The sequence below is a fragment of the Python bivittatus genome, unplaced genomic scaffold, assembly GCF_059951505.1.
Source record: "Python bivittatus isolate LINGU-HERP-01145 unplaced genomic scaffold, Pbiv_v1 ctg000020_np1212, whole genome shotgun sequence".
Classification (NCBI taxonomy): Eukaryota; Metazoa; Chordata; class Lepidosauria; order Squamata; family Pythonidae; genus Python; species Python bivittatus.
The window spans coordinates 98,355,454-98,380,525 of NW_028277030.1; positions in this window are offsets into that span (position 1 = coordinate 98,355,454).

Genomic DNA, 25,072 nt, shown 5'->3' on the forward strand with positions numbered 1-25,072 from the left:
ATTAAATATTGTAGTTGGAGAAAACTAATATAAGATGTTTTATTGCTGGTATGTGAGCCCATTTCTGATCACTAAACAAGGTACTATCATTCATTTTCTAAAAACTGTGGGAAATGTAATGTCATTCTTTCAAATCTGATGGCAATGTTGTAAAGCTCAGCAATTCTGGAAATGCTAAATCCATAAAATGAAACTAATGCTAAAAGTTGAATTCCTTTTCAAACTGTAATACTCTTACTAAGCTGTACCAAACCATATATTCCCACAAAGTACACTGAACTGGCTCTGTGTATGCTCACTGCTGCAAGGAGTTATTGGAAAGAATTTTTATCCGTTCTATGGAAGAATGGCTATCTAAGTTGTGGGAATATGCTTCAAAGTTCAGAATACCTTGGTATCTTAAGAGTAAATCTGATACAGAATTTAATTTAGTTTAATTTGAAAGCCATTTTTAGACTGCAATTTAATATATGTATTTGTACCCCATCCAAAATTTGGGTTTCTCTCTATATGAAGTCTTACCATTCTAGTTTTATAGGATCTCTTAATTAGAACAGACTTCCAGTAATATGGCCAACATTTATCACAGTTTACAATTTCATTTTACGATTTATACTGTCCTGTCTGTTGTCCTTGCTATTTCTATTCTGCTTAAAGTTTAATAGCAATTTTCAAGTGATTAAAAAGATGTAATATACTTAATTATCTATAATAACTTAATGAAATATTGAAAAACTGTAACTGTTATGATACTGATAAATGCCTTGTTTACAATTCATCTGATTCCATTTTTATCCTCTTCTTCTTGTCTACTTTTCCTTTTCTACTGTATACATTTTTCCTTAAAATATTCAGTAAAATATATATTTTTTGAAAAGAATTGGTTACTGTTAATTTGCAATAGCTTTCTCTTTGAATTAAAATGTATGTTGGCAACCAGAGCTCTTTTTTTTTTTTTACATTTAGCATATGTACTGTGTGAGTGAATTTCCAAAGGGCATTGAAGCTTTGAAGAGGATCAACCAAGTCATTTATCCAGCTGACAACTGGCTCACCAGGCAGTGGTATGGGATTGGATTCTTGAAATAGGGATCTTTCCTGCACAGGGTCTTCAATTCCTCAGCCACAAGCAGCCCAACAGTGCTACTAGAGTTGATGCTGGTTGCACTTCCAAGAAGTATCCTTAAACTTAGTACCATACATGTCTTGTCTTTTCAAATTCAGTAGAGGCCCTCTGGAGAAATAGAGAGAGAAAGACAAGGAGGTGTGCTGTTGCTTCAAGGGGAAGGTGGGGGTAAAGGGGAAGGACAGACAGGGAAGGTGTTTGGGGTAGAAATTGTAGGAGTGGGGTTAGGGGAAAGAAACTGAGGTTAGAGGACCCAGTATGGGCATCCCCAGAGGACATCTTGACTCAGAATTCCTTAACTCTAATAGCATCACTACAAAATCCTTTGTGATTACAAGTAAGTACTCACATGACAGGGCCAAACACTTTTGCTTTGATCCAATCTGCTCTGCAATTCCTTTTTTGTCAAGATATAAAGTTAGCCATTCCACAAATGAGATTTCTATTTTTAATATCTGAGTCAGAGAGAAAGGTCTGGTGATGTTCCCCCAATTATGCAGCATCAGTGCCCTACTCTGGAACTTGTTTGTATATATGAATATTGTAAGTCATCCAAGCAGAAGCTGGCTGTAGTTGCACAGCACCAACAAGACTGCACAACGCATGTTACAGATCAAAGGAAATAACTTCATATTTTTTAAAGTGTGAGCTTTTATAGCTGGAAATGTAAAGCCAAGAAACTACAGCTCTCCTATCAAGAAATCTCAGTAAATGAAAGACACAGTACAAGGCCAGCAATCCTCTTTCTCTTTCATCCTTCAAAAGTGTTTTAATCATAAAGCAACACATATATTTTCATAATCATACTAGTTTTTCAAGTCAGCTTTCTGGGTAGAAATCAATGTTTATTAAAATAATTTTATTTGAAAATTGATAACTCGTTCCCTTCCTGTATGGAGTGTCATTAAAATGCCAGCCTCAAAGGTCCCAGCATCGATTTAGAACTCCTTGTTATAGACAATGTAACTTCCTTTGTTCTTGTTTTTTATTATTACAGGAATCCCATCAATGATACGTAGATTAATCCTAAACGTGTAGGATTGTAATATGTAACTACAGTCCCAAGAATGTTCTCTTCAAATCAAACTTTGACTTCACCCCTGCTTGTTTAAACAATCAACTTTGACGGGAAGCCAGTGCAAGGGAAGAGTGGGGCTTCATATGACACGAGTCTCTGCTCCTCTTCACATCTTAGTACATTACAGAGCTTTGGGGCACAAGAAGGTGATGACAGTTTCTTGCAGAACCAGAAGGGACAAAGCTGTCTTCCTAAGCATGAATAGTAGCAGAAGCCTCACATTTATGAAGATTCCCATCTAGCATTCTTGCAACATCTCCAGTGCATTTATTAGATTGCAGTTAGGGAGATAACTTTAGAATTACTTAACTGACTCAATTAAGTCCATCAGTTCCAGCATTTGATCTTCTGCAATGGCCACATAGATGTGGCTGAGGAAATAACAAGCAAGGAAAAACCTCCTCTCTAGACTGCCACCTTCACCTAGTAAACAAAAGGATATCTTTCAATGGTTCCTCCCCCCCCCAGCAAAAAAAAAGTATTTGCGAGTATCCATTTCGGTGTGGGCCAATTTATTTTACTTTGCAAATGAAGTTGTTGGTTCAGTGCTGAGCAGTAGCAAGTACAACATATTATAACCCTATTATAAGACAAACCAAACCAAACCAGACGAGACGAAGACAGTAAGTGGCTGTGGCCTTTATCTTAAAGCCTTTATCAGTTTGGTATAAACAGTTATTGTTAGCCTGGCCTCCAAGAATAAGGAACACAAAGCTTGTTTAGATGATGTCTGCTTTATTGAACCAATGTTTGCTCATGGAAGAGTTTGCATATTCTTACACAAAACAGGAGCTAGCCCAATTTTTTTAAAAAAAGATCATCTTACCTATTTTCTAGCAAATATTGGAATTGACTCTAGCAAGAGAAAGAGCCTCCTTTTATATGTTACAGTGCCAAGTGAATAATTAAGACCAGATGTTCATCTGGCATCAATCCGTTTAGCTTTCTAATAGGAAAAACAATGCCCACTAACACCGGTTGAGCATCTGGACTAACATTTCAGTCAGAGTCCAATATGCACAAATGTTTAAGACTGAGGGAAGGTTGTTCAAATTAAGATCAGCTGCACAAATCATTACTTTGGACTTCTGATACTGGCAATATGGAAAACAGGTTGGTCGTAGCATATTCCTTTTCCAAATAAACGTCCTTTCTAATAAGAAGGGTTACCACAGCTTTCTCCAAATGCTTAACTGATGCTAACGACATCCAACAACATTTCTGTCAAGTTATAAATGATAGAAAGAGACAGGGATACCTTTGTTAAAATTTTAAACTCGGAAAGTGGGTAAAGCCTAAATCTGCAATGAAATGGATTGATTTGTAACTGAACTCAATTTACCTGAGGGGGAACACTGTTTTGGTTTAGAGCTTGTTCCAAGCTGTTGTTCTGGCCTGTTGCAAATATAGGCACCACAGAAAGTACCAAAAGGGGGAGATGGGACGAGGCAGAGTCCTTTCATTTATGTAAAATAACAGTGGGAAGAAGAAGGAAGGAGAATTTTGGATTTCTTGACTAGCAAGCCTGCCATCATATCACAGTGATCCTTCCATCAGACCAAATCACAGCATCTTGGAAAAGATGGAAACACTGTAATAGTTTACACACTTGCTGCACCTCACTGTTTCTTAGTTATCTCATCTTCAGCAGTTGTATGATTCTGTTTTGTGCACTGTGTGAATTATTTTTTTTCTAATAGAAAAGACTGATTTAAGGGCTATTTTCATTAATGAAAGACTGATGAGTTAATCTTTTATATTTTTCCCACTTTCAGCCCCCAACAATTAGCTCCATCACATTCAGAAAAGGATATCCTTTCTTACTATCTGAAATTTGCCAGAGATTTTCTGCACTACAGTTCTGTTTTTATTGCAAATTTAATGGCATTCTATCTTCAAGCAAACATACAAGCTATGGACACTTTAATAAGATTTTAAAGAACTATAATTTAAAATCTCCAGCACCAACTTTTATGAAATCTTGTATACTTCATCCCTTAATAGTTCTCTACCTTTTCTAGAAATACCCTGCTATAAGCAAAAACAAAATCTTACAAAACAAACCAATTGTAAAGGCAGGTAGCTCAAACCCCTATACCCTACTTTCTCTGGAATATTTGCACATGTTGGTGTTCCTATATCCAGCCATCAGAGTGGATTGTCTGGTCTCTTCACAGCCTTACTGTGTAGTCAAATAATAGCTTTTTCCATGGAAATCATTCCTGAAAACTGGTCAGCATACAGAAGGCAAAAGGCAGGGGGATAAAATCAGGGGACAAAAGGCAGTGGGACAAAGTTTCCCAGGCAACAGAAAGAGGGGCTTTGCCCTTGTCTCTCAGTAATATCACAGATATCTAACAAAGGCCTGTAAAAGTAGCTCAGGGCTGTAGCAAAATACTGACAACTGTTTCTCCTCCTGGAACCCCAGTGTTAGGTGAACGTGCTATTAACAGCTATTTGTCTCAGATACTTTGCTGCCTGGTCAGTCTTCCCATTAAGTAAAGAACAATTCCGGAAAGGCTCTAAATTACAAAAAACAAAGCAAGATTCTGAAGAAACTAGTATGTATCAGAGCTGAAATTGTCTTTGGCAGGCTTAAAATCAATTCAGGGCCAAGTTCAAATGTGATCTCCCTCCTCCCCTGGAGAAAGTATGCACTGTCTCTCTGGAAGCATGGCAGGCACCAGTGTTTGTTTTCCCATTAGTACACCAATATTGGAGCCAGCTGGCATGCTGGAAAAATCCAGAATGCTAATCTCTTAGTAGAAAGAAAAAGTGACATACGATGAGTCCCTAAATCAGGATCAGGCCAGACACAATGCATAATGTAATGTAGGCAGAAGCCTGGATCCAATCAAAGTGTTCTGCAGAACTATCTCATGGAGCCAAGAGCATCAGAGAGGTGCAGCAGTAAAGCTGAGACAAAGAAGTCTCCTTTTAAACTCAGTGAACAGGGAACACGGGTCCCCTGATGATAGACAGAAGGGACCAGTTATTCCAAGGCAGGACTCTTCTAACTAAAGAGAGACTTTCCCACCACCCTCTCAGAATGAAAATGCTGGCCTCTAGTTCTTCTGCTGCCTTTTTTGATGGTGGTGCTGGAAGTGAAAATTGCCAGCAATTGTTATCATACCATGAGAATGAAGGTGAGGAATTTCTTCACAGCATTGTGATAAGCCACAAAACATGAGCTCATCATTATGACTTAGAAATAAAGTGTCAGTCTGTTAAATATCATCACCAAGCTTCACCTGTGGGGGGAAAAACATTCAAAACCCAAACTTTATTCATGAGGATTTTCTTGAACCTGCCCCACTATCAGCTCAGAGCACTTACATTGCAACTCTCAAAATTTGAAATAATAATAAAGGAGAGTTTAGAAGGACAAGAAGGAAATGTTGCTGCAACTTGACAGTGCCAGGCATTACATCTTATGAGTCATTCAAGAGACAGTTGTGAATTTGCATCTTACCATTTTACCCCATCTGCCATACAATCCAGACTTGGCCCAAGCAAATTTCACCTTTCCCCCAAACTGAAGAAGTACTGTGAGCATCTAGTCAACTCAAATGAAAGGTGGAAAGGACCTGGCTAAACAGACAGTGTGGAGTTCTCTTACAATGGCTTTAAGAAGCTTGTCCATCTTTGGCAGAAGTGTGTAGTGAATGGTGGTGATAAAGTGGAGAAGTAAACACAGGTAATAAAAGCACATTTCAAGAGTTATTTGCCTATTTTATTTATTAAAATATCCCTTTTTAAATTAAAGTCTATGGAGGTGGGAGGATTACTTTTCATTCAGCCTTCATATTATGCTCTTACTCCTTGTCTCAATGGACAAACAGAGAGCCCAAAGTGCCATTCCACACTGAAAGAGGGAAAGAAAGATTCCAGCAGAGGTGAAATAGGCTTGAACATGTTCAATGTTTTGCTCTTTAATATAGAAATTTTAAATAAACCAATGGATTTAACTGAACGATTAACTAAATTAATGCCTGTTATAACTCTTTAGCAAGTATTTCCAGGATGGTTTGTGTTTTATAAAAACTAAGAGCGCAACAACAATTAAAAGAACAGAATAAAAATGTATGAAATGGTCAAAAGCATTGTCCTGAGAGTCAGATGAAGAGGATTCCCTTTCTCTCTATCCATCCCGACCCACCTCTACAGCTGACCCAGCTTTTGTGATTCCAAGGAATCTTTGGAAGTCAGCAAAATGGCCGTGCACACAGATTTCTGGCTTTCTGTCTCAACTCCCATCCCCTGGTTCCAGGTCAGCAGTTCATCTTCAACTGCTGCCTACAGCAAAGCATATAACTGTTTTTTGTAAGTCGCCCAGAGTCCCCCATTGGGGGGAGATGGGTGGGGGAGAAATTTAATTAATTAATTAATTAATTAAATAAATAAATAAAACTTCAAAGACCAATATTTTTCCTTGTAGACATTATATACAGCTGTAGAAACTTCTTAGACTTTTGTGATGAAAGGTGCCTTGTGAATAAAAGGCACTAAGCCTTTTACAAAACCCCAACTTCAGCATTTACTTTGGTTCCAAATATCCATTCCTGGTTACTGAAGCAAATAGTCTTGCTGTGCTTGATGCCACAGAAAAGACAACCGGGGTTCTGTTGCTGTCCCATGGATCCCTTTTAAGAACCTACCACCTTTTTATGTTAATTGAACAATGGGAGAGCATTTCTCCTCCAACATTCATTGTATTTGTATTAAACAAATTGAACCCCACCCTTCCAAGGATCTGAGTAGAGCATACATTTTTTAAAAAATCCCTTTTATCATGACAACCATGATAAAAGATGTCAGAGTCAGAATAATGCCTTTTGCTCGAAGCTACTTAGGGAGCTTCATGGTTGACTGAGACTTGAATCTTGGCTTTTCCACTTCCAATTCCAGTGCTACATGCTTCATATGACATGAGTTATATAGTTACAGCATGAGTAAAACCATCTTGTGAAAAGTTGTAGTGAATTCTAAAAGAATTCCTTCCACACTAGGAGTGTCCATTTAACTCCAGCCCCTATTTTCTTCTCACTTTATACTACAGTGGTGCTTAAAGGTTTGTGAACTGATCATCCTAGAGGTTCAAATACTTTTGCCACACACAAATATTTTGCTTTGGATCATTTTCCTCAATGAATAAATGAACAAGTATAATGTTTTTGACTCAGTTGTTTAATTGGATTCTCTTTAACTAGTTTCAGGACTTGTGTGGAGAACAGATCACCTTTTAGGTCATATTTATGTGAAAATATTGACAATTCAAAAGGGTTCACAAACTTTTAAGCACCATTGTGTGTCTGTATACGCATACATACATACATACATACATATACTATATATCTATCTCTGTACCTTTATCTATCTCTATCTTTATCTCTGTCTTTATCTCTATCTTGACCTTCCAAGCAGCAGAGAACCTATGCATATTAGGAGTCATGCAGACAAGCACTCTGAAATGTGCCAGTCAGGCATTACATGAGCAGAAGGCTGTTCAGAAGCCAGGCATCTGGTGTCTCCTGCAGATGAAGCCAAAAAATCCATGCTGGACAGTGTCCAGCAAAGGGAGGGGAAGGGTGTTCCCACAGCATCTACAGTGGCCAAACTAGGACCTGGGCAGATCCTACCACATTACCCATCAATCCTCCTGTGAACATAGTATGCTCAAATGTGTCCATGGCAAAAAAAAAAAAAAAAAGTGTCAGGAGAAGAACGAAAACACTGCTTTAAACCTGGATAGTTTTAAGCAGCCCATGCTGTGGGGTGTAGATTAGATGAAGGCAACATCATGAGGATATGGCATTTAAAAACCATAGGGCAAGTTCATGAGGTTAGAAAGCCATGAGGAAGAGTCCATATAATGCAACAGCTGGCTTTAAGAGATTAGAACTGCCTTCTTAAACTAGGCATCTGTCAGATGTGTTTGGACTACAACTCCCAGAATTCCTAGTCAGCAAGACCAACTCATCCCAAAGTCACCAAGTTGGGAGATTCTGAGTTAGAATAATGAATAGCCTATTCTGAACCTTCACTGGAGAAGTTGAGTGGTCGTTGCACTTTTGCAGTTCTAATGGCTCTTCCAACATCTGTGCCATTAAGAAAAGTGAACAGCTGCCTTCTCAAGAGATAGTTTTACCAAATTCTTTTTTCTAGTTGGGGTTTATCTTTTAACAACTGCATAAGGATGGAGAAAACTTCACCTATCTAGCTCCTCTTGAAAATGCAGCTGTTTCAGATACAACAACTAGAGATTAAATAAACTTTGGTCAAAAGCATGAGTTGCAGACCTCCTTCCAAGTAATCATTATCTGTCTCAAGTCTGCCCACCTGCCCATGGAGAAGACACTAAATCTATAGCCACCTTCTGGGTAAGCTGTGTATATCAATGTTTGTCAATACAATCCCAGGTTTCCACAAATGCAACATGAAAGGCATTTGCATCATTACTACCTGTATGAACTGTATTAGCAAAGTCGACACCCCTAGACTTTGAGATCAGCTGAGGACTGTCTGAACATCTCAGGGGATGATTATTTGCTTTAAAACAGTTCATCTTTCCCTTCACAGCTCATCAAGGGTCAGCCCCCTCCATACTCTCTCCAAGGCTTGTGATGAATACTGTACCTCCACTGTTGATTACCATGAACCTCCATTTGTACAGCTGATAAAAGGGAATGCAAACAAGTCGTCAGATCATAGCATAACAAACTGTGAATGCCTAAATACTTTATTTAACTTTGCAGTTGTGATGTGGTTCCAAGATCAGTATGTTTTTATAAGCTGTCCATTTTTAAAATTTCTAAGATAATATTGAAATAAAGCAGGCATTTTGAAAAAACAGTAACTCTCTCTTGGCTGATCAGTTAGGATAATGGGACTAGGGACATAAAATAATTCCATCTATATCTCCAAGGGAAGATCATTCAGATATTTTGTTCCCACTGGGCTTCATAGTGGCATAAACATCAGAATAAAAGGCTGGTTAGAATTCCTTTTTCCGTAAACAAAAATCAACAACAAAGGACGTTGAGAAAAAGGTGGGCTGTTGAAACACTGGTTTAAACTAACCTCCTGTGCGGAGTAGGCTGCTCCACATTTGGAAACAGATGCTTGTAGTGAGGCAGCATCAGCAATCTTTTTACTAATTACTTCCCATTGCTCAAGGGAGAAAACTTTGAGGCCAGTTTAACATACTTATTTTGCACTTTATTTCTCTATTAAAAAGGCAAAAATCACATTGCTAAAAATTGCTGCTTGCTTTACTGCTGGATTTCTGATCCAGGACCCTGGGAAACTATGAATGCAACAATGGGCCTGCAGGTCCACATGTAACCTGCTAACCTGGAATTACCCATTCTTGGTATAGGAATCTTTGTCTTAAGGAGGAATGAATAGCTGAAATTACCATCAACTTTTTTGTTGTTGTTGTTGTTTTGGGGGTGGTTGAGAAACACCTCCAATTTGAGGAGAAATGGTTTCATGATGTGGTGATCTTCCAACATGGATTCTGTCAAGTCCTTTTGTTGACTCCAGCACATTTATGAGAGTAACTTTCATTGAACTCAGTAGACTTTCTTCTGATTAGCAAAGTAAATTCTGATTCTTAATTCCTGCACCAAAGAAAGATTCAGGATGGGATATATTTTAATTTTAAAACATTTATGTATTTGGAAACCTTACAAGAAAAAATACAAACTATTCTGTTTCCTTGTAGTTCAGTTTTTAAAGTATGCTTTTTAAATTGTTCTTTGGGGGAAGTATCAATATTTTTTGCTTTACGTAGTTCATTTTTATTTCCATTTCTCTTAACATACATTGTAAAAGCTTAATTTCTTGAGAAATACTTATCTTCTCTGGAAAGTTCTTTAATTTGTCTTCTTTTTATCACATGTATTAGATAATATAATATATATTATATAATTATTATATAATAAAATGATATATATTATCTATATAGATAATATAATATAATACATATATAAATATATTATCTATATAGATAATATAATATATAACATATATATATATTATATTATATTATCTATATAGATATTATATATATATATATATATATATATATATATATATATATATATTGTACAGTTCATCTGGACACAGAGGTGGCTCTGCACTCCAAGTCTGGAAGTGCAGAGTCTAGCACAATGGGGGCACTGGAAGTCCACTGTTGTAGTAACTCTGGATGTTATTCTGTGACGCCGCTTATGATTTTCTATCGGTTTTTGATGGTGCCTATCTTCAAAACTGATGGAGGCTTCATAGCACAGGGCCTGCCAGTGGATTCTGTCAGCAGCCACAGCTTCTAGTTCCCTTGGTTGGATGTCACAATGGCATAGGGTTTCTTTCACAGCGTCTTTGTAATGCTTGCATGGTCGATCTCGAGGTCTCTTCCTAGAGTCCAGTACACACACACACACATATACACACACACACACGCATACATACAAAACAGACTACCATATATATCCAAAATAGCTTGTGTTTTCTCTTGCCTCTTCTTTTTGAGTTCACTATTATGTTGTATGAAATAACCTCTGATAAAAGCTTTACTTGCATCCCAAACCATTCTTAAATCAGTACTTTGTCTAAATTATTTTCAAAAAATTATTTTAATTTCTTTTTACAATACTCCACTATTGCTTCTTTCTGTAATAACATTTCATTTAGTCTGTATCTAAAAGAACTGGATTTCCTTTTATAAACCAAACTCACAGGATTATGACCTGAAAAAGTCTTTGGTAATATCTCTACTTTGGAAATCTTAGTAACCAAATTCTTCAAAATCCATATTATATCTATTCTTGAAAAGGATCTATGTCTTTCAGGAGGTGTACTTTTGCGTTGCCATTTTTTTGTCTCCATATGTCCACAAGCCCTAAATTGTCCATCAAATCAAAGAAAACTTTTGGTAATTTGCCTTGAGTGATTTTAATATTTTTCTCAGAAGTTCTATCCAGTTGTGGGGAGATCATTTCATTCCAATCCCCCATCAAACACCAATTTTCATAAGAGAAACCTATCAGTCTCTCCATAAATCCTTCATAGAACAGTACTTTATCCTTATTTGGGGCATACATTCCCAACATCAGAGTCTTAATCCCATGCAAATTAACTTCTATCCCAATGAATTTACCATGCTCATCAGTTCTGGTTTTAGTTGGGGAGTTATGTATAAAACAGCTCCATTTCTTTTCTTTAGTTCCTGCTGAAATAAATTCTTCACCGAAATTTTTATAAATCAAATATTTTATGTCCTTTTTTCCAACATGTGTCTCTTGCAGGGAAATTATATCTTATTTTATTTTTTTCAAATAATGATTTTTTTCTTTTGAGGAGCATTTGCTCAGTTTATATTCCATGTTAAGCATTTATAACCCATAATCAAGCCAAAAATTAAGAAAACTCAATACCTGTAGCACCTAATTCAGCATAATCCCTTTCAGTTTTCTGTTGCAGTTGTTGAGGTTTTCTGATACCTCCATTTGAAACTCCTCCAGTTCCTCTTTAATTTTTTCTAGAAATTCCCCCACCTTCTGGACAGAATTCAGCTGGAACCTCTGCTGTTTAAAAGTAAAAATCACATCTTCCAATTTATCCCATCAAAGTGGAATCTTTTTCTCTTTTAATCTATCAGTCAAAAAGAATACTCTTTTCTCTTGTGCAAGATTCTAATAGGAATTTGTTTAAGAATGATTACATCTGTATTATCAATCTTCAATCTTGTATTAAAATGCTGCTGCAAAACTTGATCTCTTGTCTTCTTCCTGACAAAGTGCACCATGACATCCCTTGGAACTTTTCTTATTCTCAGCAATTGTTTGGTATGTGGGAATGACCTTGGGAGACTGGGCCCAGAGACGCTGCCTAGGGAACAGTCAGATAAGAGATAGCATAGTCCGCAGCCAGATAGTGGGTGGAGTAAGAGGCTCAGAAGATAATTTCTCGGGGTGTACAGGGGAGAATTGTACTTTCAGACTTGCAAGATTCTCTTAATATAGCCTTACAATAAAGTAGAATTAGCTCATCTGGTCATGTTCCTGTGTGGTCCACCTGGTAAGGCTGACACAAATCTTGTATTTATTCTATATACCATATCAGTTTCTGCCTCTGTCTCCTCCTCATCACAATTCAAAAAATTTGCTAAAGCTTTAATAACTTTTTCTCTAATATCTTCACCAGAATCCTCTGAAATTGATCTAAATCTCAGACAAAATTCCTTCTTTCTCAATTCCAGTAGTGCCAAATTATCTAATTCTCTTTCCAACTCTTTGTCCATAACTTCTGTCCTACTCATCAGAATTTCCAATTTGTCATTAATTTGTTTTACATCTCCAGACACTTGTTTTACAGAGCTTTCCATTTTGTTGACTTCTTCTTTCATCTCCTCTTTCATCTTTACAAGTTTTTCATCAATTGTTTTTTCAAAAGCTGTCAATTTAGTCTTCATTGATTTAGTCAATTTAGTATCAAGTGATTCAGCTAACTTATTGCCCAATTCCTCAAACATTTTTCTGAAGTAAATCTGGTGTAATCCCTCTCTCTGTAGGTTGCTCTCCTCCCCTCTGCTATTTTGGCCACTTTTCTGGTGGTTGACATTGTAATATTGTAATCCAAAAGTGAAAGCATCTCAAATGCAAGGGAAAGAATAAAAGACAAGGTTTCCTTTTTTTTTTCTTCCCCTGTTTCATCTTCCTGTGCCCTTAATACTTTCATCTCAGTGCACTGAAGATGTTACCTAGCTGGGTAATGAAACATTTGTAAGAAAAGAACCACACTCAGAGAACCCCAAGGACTACACACTTTCATCTCAAATGGCACTTCATAGTTACAGTCAGCATCACAGTCTGGCTCATATTACCTTTGTCTTTTATTTTGTAAAATCCACCCATTGTCTTCATTTTTTAATAGTAAACAAAAAACATTCCCTCGAAGGTCTGGTTCACTGTCTATTTTAATTCCAATTTATTCAAAAGCACTTTCACCAAAAATAATCTTTCAAAATAACTATCCGCTTTATCTGTTTTAAACTTTCTTACATCCACTCCTTGTTAAGCTTTTTGACAAAAGTTTTTAAATCGTTAAAACTCTTTTTTTTTTCCTTTTAGTCCAAACAGAATGATGACTCATCAAGTGGAATTCCCTTATCCTGCTGCTCAGAAAATCTCTGTTTAGCTGTAGATCAATTGCATCCAAAAGTGTTTAAGAAAGTGAGGCTTGTGTGAATCTTGTGTCCACATAGGCTGCATTATGACTATGAGCTTGATTGAAATCCCTTGACTCCCAGCTGCTCAATTCACAAGTCAACCACAAAAACCTCAGTTCATGCAGTTTACTCATGATGAGCAGCTGTCCAAAGTACAAGTGGGTGATCTCATGATCTCTCCTCTATACAGAAAGACTGCGCCAGCTAGAATTCGCCATCTGGCTGCCGTTCTCTGCCGCAATGTCATCCCCACTCCTTCAGGGAAGTCTAGTCTGCCATAGATCCTTACCTGGAAACCAACATGAAAGATTGTCTTGAACAATTTGGTACAGCACTGCTCAAAGCAAATCTTTCAGGGAAATTGTGGCCTCTTTCAGTGTAATAAGCCAAGCTCATTCTTTCCCATTTCTTCTGCCTTACCTTAGTGAGTTTGTTTGTTTCTTTTTTAACATAGACCACCTCAGAGAAAGTATCAGGGGAAGTGGCCCCCACACTGTCATTTGGCAATATGGATCCTCAACAGAGAGCAAGTTCCCATCAATCCAAATGTAAAGTGACTTCTTGTTTGGACCCTTTGCAATCCATTCTATACTGGGTGGCTCTAGATTTGCCGTTGCCTTTTAATGAGGCACGGGGAGTATTAATGCTGTACCCTCAATGCCTTATCTGCACTGGGTGCCAATTTGCTTCTAAGCTCAAGTCAAAACACCTTTAAGGTTTAAGCAGCCTGGCCTCCATATTTGGAATAGAACCATAATTGTTCCCAACCTCTGTAGTCAGGAAGAAAAGCTCTGCTCTTGGCCCTTTGGTTCTTGGAAGTGAAATTAGAATAAACCCCATCGTCTCTGTGAAGCGCTCAGTTGGATGAAGCCAGCGTTGTGGCAAATCTTTATATTCCTATTATTGCTTCATTAAAACTGGGGTGATTACATTTTCATTGGGTGGAGTAGCTGGTTTTATTCTCTTATTACCATGCTGGTGAACTGTTATGCATTTCTTTTGTATAGGAAGATTTGATTCTAATATTTTGCACTACTTTCACTTGTTTTTATCCCTTTGTATTTTTTGAGAAACACAAGCACATGAATATGCATGATAGTTATGTACGATATGTTCCCAATTGCCTGTAGTGTACTATTTGTTTTTTGTTTTTTTAATCCTGATGATTTAAAACACAAGTGACTAAAATAAATCACTTTTGCTCTTACCCAGGTGGCTTACCTGCTTTGGCAAGTTTCTATAATGAGGTCACCGTTTACTACATGGCAGTTCAAACTGTTGATTTTTCATTGATTCCAATTCTGTGCAGCTACTATATTGATAACAAATCATACCGTCTTTAGAATTTTAAAGTTGTAATTCGTTCTTTTCTGTTTATTAGGGTGACCATGTGTCCTACTTCAATCTGAAGACCTCTGCTTAACAGGTTGACTACTCCAGGTATTCCTTAAATATAAAGAACTATCAAAGAAGAGACCAGAAGCTTTGATATGGCCATCAGCTGGTACACTTGGATCACAGATTGATTGCAATTTTCCCTATTGAAATCCTTGCCTTGAACATATCTATCTGAACCTTGAGTTCTTTTTCAGAGGTCCTACTATGAGGACTCTGTAACCCAAATGGTGACCACAGAGAAGCTCTTCTTGATGGTGGAATGCCATTCTTAGGTTGATTCACTTGGGACTCAACAAATGCAATGCATTTTTAACACTTTACAACTGTTAGGTAATGAGGTTATTGTCATCTGTCTCACATGTAACCTTTCCCTCCCACCTCAGCCCAATTTAAATCATACGTCAGTCTAGCTACTCTATGCATTTGATGAAGTGAGCTGTAGCTCACAAAAGCTTTTGTCTTTCAATAATTTATTTTTAGTCAGAAAAGATGCTACCAGATTCCTTCTCATTTTTTTGCTACTATAGACTAACATGGCTTTTCTCCTACAATTGGGATTTCTATATGTCTCTTAGAATTGCTTCTAGATCTTCAAGAAATCCTGCAATGTACTAATTTAAAGCACAATTATATGTGCTGTATATTTTGTTAATGATTTCCTTTTATTCTTATGGTCACAAGTATCTGCATGGGATGGCGGGGGGGGACAACATCTGTATCATGACCATCGCACAAATGACATGACTTATGTACTTGCATCAGACATTATAAGGTAATTACATAATTGTGTCATTTGTGCGATGATGTCATGGTGCACATGCCATTGTTTTGATGTTACTGAGGTTTATTGTAGAAACCACTGGTTCTGTCTGCAACAATATATTATGCTGTATACAACAATATGCAGCAGTTGAGGTAAGATACTTATTAACTCAGGTACAGTAAAAAAAATAGGCTTCAACTGAATCAGTTTGAGTTGTGCATCTTCCCAGCTCCTAGATATGTGAATAATTTCTTCCTACTAGAGCCAAGGAGATAACTTTCTTCAGACCCAGGACCCCATTTGCACTTTAAATAGCATATTAATGACTACACTGCCAAAAATAGCAGGCAAAGCTAAGACAAACTGAAATGTTTTTATATGCTTTATATTTACATGTAATTAAAATTTCCCTTTGTATTAATTTTTAAATTTTTTTGGAGGGGTGGCATGTAACACTAGACACTAAGATGGTTTACCTCTGTGTTAGAAGAATGATAATATTCATTATAATGGCTTTATAGTATGACAATGCAGTCAGTGAGTGAGTAAAGAAAGAAAGAAATGTCTGTCCAATTCAAGCTTGTAATTTCTTTTACAGAGAAATTGGCTTACACAGCCTGTATAGATTGTAGAAGGGTATTGCTGGCACAGGGTGAGGAGAAACATCTATCACGTTGGAAGATATCTAACAGAGCATCTTTCTTGTCCTGGGAAAGAAGACCATAGGTTTACCAATTCTGACCCTTCATAGAAATAGTTAAATCAAAAATAAAGATTCCTGACCCAAACATATCTTCTACTCTCTCTCCAGGGAGTCAAGACCTAGCCTCTGGCAAAACCTATGACTTTTAATATATTCACTGTTATGTTGTCCATCTCATCTAGTTTCGGTGATGGATGAGGATGAAAAGACCTCAGTCCAATTCGGAGGCCTCAGGAAAAACATCATTAACATCAGTCAGCTTACCCTGAGCAATTCCAGCTGCTCCACTATCTCTTCTTTATTTGGTTTTTTTAAATAAATAAAAATAACATTGTCTGCAGAAGCTGTAATTAAAACATATCAGGGATGTTATACTAATCCATTTGCTTAAGGACAAAAGATAAATTCCCTGCTTGAAAACTTGCTTGTTTCAGGCAAGACGAGATTTGAACAAGGAACATCTTGCTTTCTGGTTGGACATGAGCAGTTACAGATTTTGTCCACCTGGGTGTTAGTAGAGCAATCTTCAGTACAGAAGAGAACACATAGCGGCCTTTGTCCCCAGCTCTGGGTAACAATTTGTCAGCTTTCCATCACCAAGAGAGCAGCACTACCAAATATAGCACCTACTCTGTGAACTGTCTTCTAAGCAAAGGGAGCGCCCACTAAGGGGACCTCATAGAGTTTGGTGTACCTGGAGATGAGGAACATATAAATACTCTAGTTAGAGTACAATCACCTGTAAACCTGTCCTGTAAATCTATCCCTCAGCAGCTTTTCATGGACATTTTCCATGTCAATAGTTTCTGTTCATGTTTCATGCTGCCTTGTTCCCATCAACTCAAAGTACCGAGAGCCATTTCATGGGCCCATGTGCATTCATGCCTCATTGACTGTTTCATTGGCTGATGATTTGCAGATGGGAACAATCTATTTTGGTTTTATCACTACAACTAGAGTGTTCCTCTCCCGCTTGTCAGTCAGCTCAAAACAGAGTTCTTTTTCATGAAGACGGCTAACGTATTCAGCTGAGAGACATCAACTGTTAAGTAATCAAACAAGAATAAATCAAGCAAGCATAAATGTGCATGCATGTGTGAACCAATCCCAACTGTCAGGAATGTTTTGCTGGGGCATGAAAGAATATCTATGACAAGAACCATTCCAAGTAGCAATTGTCTTTCAGATGCAGTTTAAAGGACTCTCTCAATGCTGATCTTTTATCTTCTGAAGCAGACCTCAGTTATCAGGAATGAGATAGAAGCTTATTTGTGGGTTGGTATCCATTATGGAAAAAGACACTGTATTTCCCTTTCAGCCATGTTTGTCTGACTTCCTGTCTGGCGGTGAAGAACATTATCAGATCCCTACTTAGTCTTCCCTTTCTCTTCATAGGATTTAGTTGCTAGCTCCCAATCATCCTTGCTGCACTTCTCTGACCCTGTTCCAGTTTGATGCTTAGAACTGGACCCAGTGCTCATGGTAAGGTCTGGCTAATGTGGAATAAAGAGGAGCAATGCTTCCTGGGATTTAGAAAAGTTCCTTCTGTTCTTGCAGCTGAAAACAGCATTTGCTGTCTTTCCACTGCATGCTCGAATTCAGTTTGTAATCAACTATTCCTTAACTTCTTCCTTTTTGTTCTATATATGTAATTACAAACGTGAGAAAGAGAATATCCTAAGATATTTGTAAAGAAAACATTTTAAATAATCCAGGGTCTAGAAATGGGTACCTGAAATGAACAGCCAATTCACTTTCTCTGGCCCATTTGGAATTCCCTTGTCATGAAAATATTTTGGGGGTGAAGCTTGGGTTATATCTCATTCTTCCAAAGAATGCAAAGGTGGGCATTTTAAACACAACATGCATGTGATTCTTCAATCTTATCTGTGTGTGTGTGTGCGAACATGTAGGGACTTCCATTGATGTTCATGTGAACTGGGTCCCAGTCTACTATATGTTCACCCTACTCCACCAAACTTTTAGATTTTTTGTTTTGTTCTGGACATGGGAATATCAATGTCCTGGAAGCCATTGATTTAATGGATTTCCATGAGACTGATATTCCCTTGTCCAATTCTGCCCCCACCCCGCAAAGGCTGCATAAGCCAGACATCTGATCTCTCTCACAGCCAGACCCAAAATGGCAGTGAATGGCAGTGCCCAGCAACCAGGTAGGAGCATGCCCACAGCCAACTCAAGCAACCAATGGGGCTGAAAACGTCCCTCCCTTTATATCTATATCATCATCATCATCATCATCATCATCATCATCATCATCATCATCATCATCATCATCATCACAGCAGCAGCAGCAGCAGCAGCAGCAGCGGCAGCATCCCCAGGGCATGATACAGTGTTCATTTGGCAAGACTTGTTTCAGAAGGAAGGGGAAGTAGGGTAGCAGAATAACTAAAGCTGAATCTAGGCTACCTCACCACCAGGCTAAGGGTAAGACAGGGGTGAAATCATGAAAATGTGTCCCTCAAAAATGGTTAATAAGACACTTTTGTGCCATGGCAGTCAGAACGTAAGGGTGAATCCAAGGCTAGTGTAAAATGCTTATCAAGAATAAGCCTATGCATGTTGTTTTCTGGTAATTATTGCATTGTTCTCAAATTTCCTACAGCTCAATCTCTTTGTGATCTGCTGTAAAATCTTCCTAAGTGCTGGTGTCAGGGTTACTAGTCTGTAGTTCCTGATCATCTTTTTTCCCCACTGATGAAGACAGGGACATTTACTACCCTCCATTCTTGCTCTCTAGGATTTCTCAGATATAATATATGAAGGTCTTACCATATCATCAAGTTTCATCTTGCTCTGGAGATTTAAACTCATTCAGAAAAAATCCTGAACATGTTTTTTTAATCTGAAGTTTTAATTCTACTCCTTCATTCACAATTGTTTGGTGGAACACATGTCCTCTTTTCCAAAGGCTGAGCCAAAATTAAGAAGTTCCATCATTTCCCCATTATATGTCACCATTCTGTCTTCTTGACTGAGAAGCTGGTGTACTAATTGTTTCTCAACCGTTTATTTTGAACATATTGAGGAAGACCTTTTTCTGGTTCTTAGCATCTTTTGCCAACATTATTTCATTTTGACAACATCCCTATAATTTCAGGCTACTTCTGTGTATTCTCATTAACTAGTCCCCCTTTCTACCTCCTACTGTATACCTTTTAAAAAGAAAAAAGAAAACTGAACTAAACTTTTGCGAAACTACATTGGCTTGTTCTGTTTTGTCTTGTCTGCAGTTGTGATTTTAGTATCCTCTTTTCAAAGAAATGCCTTCCATTTTGAGCTCCATTTCTCCTTCCATGGAACCCTATTTACTGTTGCTCTTACTGAATTACTGAAATCTGCTTCCTTGAAGTCCAAGATACAGATTAAGTTACATTCAGCTCTGGTTTCTCTTAATATTGAGAATTCCAGCATTACATGGTCGCTTTCCTTTATTTTCCTGCTACTTCCATTTCATGGACTAAGTCTTTCCTATTGATTAGTGTCAAGTAAAGGATAGCTGAGGCTTTTGTGCCTTCCTTCACTCTCTGAAAAAAGAAAGCTGTCAGCAAAATAAGCCAGGAATTTCCTGTAAAGACCATACTTGGCAGAGTTTGTCTTGCAACAGATGTTGAGGTCAATTAGACTTCCCTATGGCTACTATTTTATGCCTCTTGAAAAGGTCTACAGTTTGCTTCTGGAAAGTATAATCCACGTCTCCCTTTTCTTAGGCAGGTGATAGTGTACACCAGTAATAATATTGCTTTTATTCATCCTTCCAGTTGTTTTAACTCTCCACAATATTACCAAGTTCATTCGTTTTTGAGGAGATCTGGATACTTTTAACACACAGTTTAACTCCTCCTCTCTTTTTGTTGCTTCTGTTCCTTTTGAACACATTGTATACTTCCATTACTGCATTCCTTTCATGAGTCACTCCACCAGGACTCAGCTATACCTATTAAGCTGTATCTGCCTTCCTGTTCTGAGAGTTCAAGCTCATCCTGTTTATCTTCTATATTCTCAGCATTTGGCCAGAAAGTCCATGAACCTTATCAGCCAATATTTTTACTGAGTAATTTAACAGGACCCATTATGGGAATACTCACACTTCCTTCTACAGTGCATAAGTCTTCAGGTGCTTACCACAAGGTTTTTGTCTCTAACCTCCACAAGATTGAATTCAGAGCCCTCCTGATAAAGCTTATCATACTTTGACCAAACATATTTTTACTATTCCTTGTGAGGTATCTATTCCTCATACGGTAATAGTGAGTCTCCAACTATCATGATTCTTCTCTTAGTTTTCTTACAGGGTGTATGTAACTCAGAGATCCACCCTCCTGTCACCTATTCATAAGTTCCCCCTTTTCCCCTCTGAAAGCTCAGATGCTGTTTCTTTTGTGAACGCTCCAAAGCTGTTTCTGAGTTCCAGGCCTTCAGAGTGCATTCTTGCTTCTCATTGTCACTCTTCTCTACTGAACTTGGTCCTTCATTCCTCTACTGGAGAGTTCTTCCTGTGTTCTTTCTGGTTATAAAGACTTTTTTTATTTGGTGCAATAAATGTTCATCCTCTCTTATGATCTGGAAGTTGGCCACTTCCCATTCTAATCCTTGTATTTTTTTGCTTGTTTGTTTGTTTAAACACTGCTACAAGCTTGCACTTGCTGCAAATGTATCCTTGGATTTTTTTTTTTTTTTTTTAGACAGGAACACAAACCTACCACAAACATTGCAAGTTAGGAGAGCAGAATCTTGTCCATTTATCTTCATTTCTGTTTCTTAAGGCACCAACAGCAAAAGGCTTTTACTTCTTCTTTCTCTGTTCTGAGGCTCTCAGACGGAATACTCCCTAGGAATTTCCATACCAAACTCCTTTTACTGCTCACTTATTCAGTAAGCTTGGTCTCTGAAAATTGACTGCCATGTATTCTTCCTACCCCTGTAGGAAGAATAATGCTGTTAAGTCAAAGGAAGGCAGATTCCAGCTGAATGTTGGGGGGGGGTGGAAACTAGGGGCACTAATTATCAAGATAAGTGGTGAGCTCCCCTTCAGTTGATATGTTCAAGCACAAGTTGGATAGAGGCTGGTCAAGGAAACTTCATCCTGCACAGAGCAATGGATTAGAGTTGAAGAGTTAAATGGTCCCGTTCAACTTTCTGATTCAGTGATTCTATATACAGTTCTAAAGAAATCTATAGTGATTCACCATGGATGTTTAAGTCAAAAATATGGTTTAAATGTTAATAAAAAGGATTAATAACATGCTGAACTGCACTAGTCTATATCTATCCAGAAACAGCCCAATTCACTGCAGTGGTATATGCAGAAGATTGCACCATAAGTTTTCCATCAAGTCTAATCGCTAACAAAACTAAGCCAGAAAAATAGTTCAACCCCCTATTAATGTTTAGAATGGCCTTCTGTGCAATAATTTTAAGCTGATTTTTTTTTTCTTTTAACTTAAAGGATAAATATTCTGGCAAGCCATAGCTGTGGGTCAGGGGAGTAAAGGAGAGATATGAAACCTGGATTTGCATTTCATACCTTTAATTCATCATAGTGGATTAAATGGGGAAGCTTTCATCTCCAAACCCAGATATTTAGATCCATGTTAACTATACTGCTGTTTTATAATCCTGATAGTGTTCGTCAAAGGAACGTAACCACACTGCCATGCTGTTACTTCAGGCTTTCCTATTGTGGTTATTAACAAGTTTGGGCTCCCCCTCCTTCTGACAATTAAACCTGGCCAGAGATTCTTCAGTGGTGATCCCTCTGCATCCCTGTCATGCAACTCAACATGTTTTATAAGACAAAGTATTATAATGGAATTAATACCTCAGCCCGATTCCTATATAATGATCTATTTCCACCTGTCAGATAATAATTCTGTGGATACTCATAGTTTCTAAAAATAATTAGTTTGCAAATAATTTTCAAGGGCTTGTTTGAAAGGTAGGGCATGTATTTCAACATTTTCTTTAATAGTATTTTAGGAGGATCATTTTCTTACCTTATAGTCACAGAGATTTCTTATATGTTGGACTTAGAGAGGAAAGACTGTGTCTCAGACCTCCATTCAGCTAAAAAGTTCTTTACATAATTTTGGACAAATTACAGAACTGCCGCTGAAGCAATTTCATATACTACTGTTGGGATGAAATTATATAAACCAGTGTGGGTGGTTGTATGTATTTTTGAGAACAGATAAGAAATAAATAAAATACACATAATTGGTTTTCTTGCTAAGGAGATATTTTTTAAGTGTTTCATTATAAATATTATTCCTTATTTGCTGAGAATCTGTCATTTCCATACAAAAGAAACTCTGATGAATTGGTTAAATAGGAAATCCCATTGTTTGAAAAGGCATTTACTAACTAAATGAGAGGAAAGGATCATAAGTTAGACAATAAAGTGCCAGAATAGGGATTTGAAATGTTTTCTAGATTCCACCTACCATTTTTATTCTTGACTTGATGGAGGAGAGAAATGTAGGGAGGGATAGAATCAGGAAAGAAGTAGATCAGTTGATGGGATTGTGAAACACATAAATAACTAATACAGTAAAGCATAAAAGAAATGCTGTAGGTGAACATGGACCTTTGAATGAGAAGAAGAAACTATCACAGGTCTTGGTAATACAAAATATATAGGCTTTGAATATTTGATCATGATTTGATCATTAAACCTCCCTCCCAGGCACATTTCTATACTTGACCAAGTTCTCCCACTACCACACTTAAAGGACACTGGCTAGTGATACTGGATATTGGGGGAAACAAAGCCAGAAGAATCTATCAGTTGCTGCTTTTTAGTACACAGCCACATTAATGTGTATTCTTGCAGTCCTTGGGTTGGCATAAAAATATGCTGGCACAATCTGTACTGTCCTGACAACTAAGCTTTAATCTGCCTCATAATAGTCCTGTTTTAACAACTTTATTGCAGGACAATTTAAGGGTAGCATCTCATAGATTCCTCTGGCTTTGTTTCCCCCTCTACCCAGTGTCACCATCCAGCAGGAAAACCACCAACAACCACTCTACACAATAGGAAGGCTTGGGCGAGTGTGGGAATATTCCTGGGAGAGAGATTTAATCTGCCCAAATGACAGGTTGCCAGTGAGGATGTGCTGTTTACCAGTAGGCTATTCCAGAACAGGGTCTACTGGTCTTCTGGAAATCTGATAGACCTGAGTCCAAAATTAGCCCAGCTGACCAGGCAGAGGAGGGATGCAGGAGGAAGCCTGTACAGTGCATCCAGAAAGCTCTCTCTTGCTTCATCCCTGCCCTTCCTCCACCCTGTCCAGTTTACCCCTCTTCCTGTCATTTGGGGAAACTGTAACAGTATGTGGGAATGACCTTAGGAGACAGGGGGAGGAGATGCAGCCAAGGGAATGGTCAAGTAAAAGGCAACTTAGCCTGCAGAAGAAATGTGGGCAGGGCAAGTGACTCAGAAGAGACCCTCTCTAGTTTCCCAGGCTGTAAAGAAGATGGGGAGAAGTTCAGGCTTGCAAGATTCTGTCCGTGTAACCTCCCAGTAAAGTAGAATTAGCTCATCTGGCCGTGCTTCCTGACTGGTCTACCTCAAAAGGCTGACAGAAACCGATAGAATTCTCATCCACCTTCCAAATCACCTAAATGGATAAATGCTGCAAAGGAATGGCACTGCCAGTAGGCAACACCTGAATCCATACCATGAAGTAGGAAAAAAGGCACTGCCTCCCTCCCAACCACCAGTTATAAAAACAGTAGAAAGTATAGCTATGCAAAACCCCTTGTCAGCAAAAGCAGCAAAAAAACCCTTTAGTGCATCATTTTGGACAGCAGTAGCAACTTATTTCTTTCTCAGCAGCCAGCCCCTCCCTCCCTCTCCCTCCCTCTCCCTCTCTGTCTTTTTTTACAAACAGATTTACTGGTCTTTTCAAAGAACGCTGAACACATGTTTAATAACAGGTCTGCTGGTCTTCCAGATAATTTGGTATACCAGTGTACATCGGGAGCTCATGTAACAATATTTTGCAAAGTGTAGGTCAGCCATTACATGTCCTGATGCCTCCACAGCAACCAAGTGTCCAGTTTGTCCGGTAGCCCAAGCCAATGGCCATGGAGTGTGGAATCCAGTGACTATTCTAAAAGTGGAAGAACTAAGGGTGAATTCCGAAGTGGAACAATTTAGGCTGCCTCTATGGTGGGTTGAGGATGAGCTGGTTGTGACATGTGGACATGTCCTCTAAGTATGATTAGTATGTTTTGCTGACTCCAGTGTCTGACTTGCGCTAGGGGACATTCTGCTGCCTATCTCATATGAGGCATCTCAGTGTACAAAGGGAGAGTTTTATAGGTGTGAAGAGCACCACTTCGGGGGGACTGCAGAATCCAGTGGGTGTCACCAAATGTTCTGTTTGTTTGGATACAGATTGGCTCATCTCACACCGCAGTAGGAAAGTTGGAAATATGGCACCAGTGCCAGATTAAGAGATGTATATAAAACTTTATCCCCTTCATGGATCACTGCCTTGTCATGGCGAAGGGGCTTGCATAACTCAGTGAAGCCATGAGCTATACCATGCAGGGCCACCCAAGACGGACAGGTCATGACAGAGAGTTCTGACAAAATGTGGTCCACTGGAGAAGGAAATGGCAACCCACTCCAGTACCCTTGCCAAGAAAACCCCATGGACAATGTTAAAAGGCTAAAAGATATGATGCCGGAAGATGAGCCCCTCAGGTTGGAAGGTGTCCAATATGCTACTGGGGAA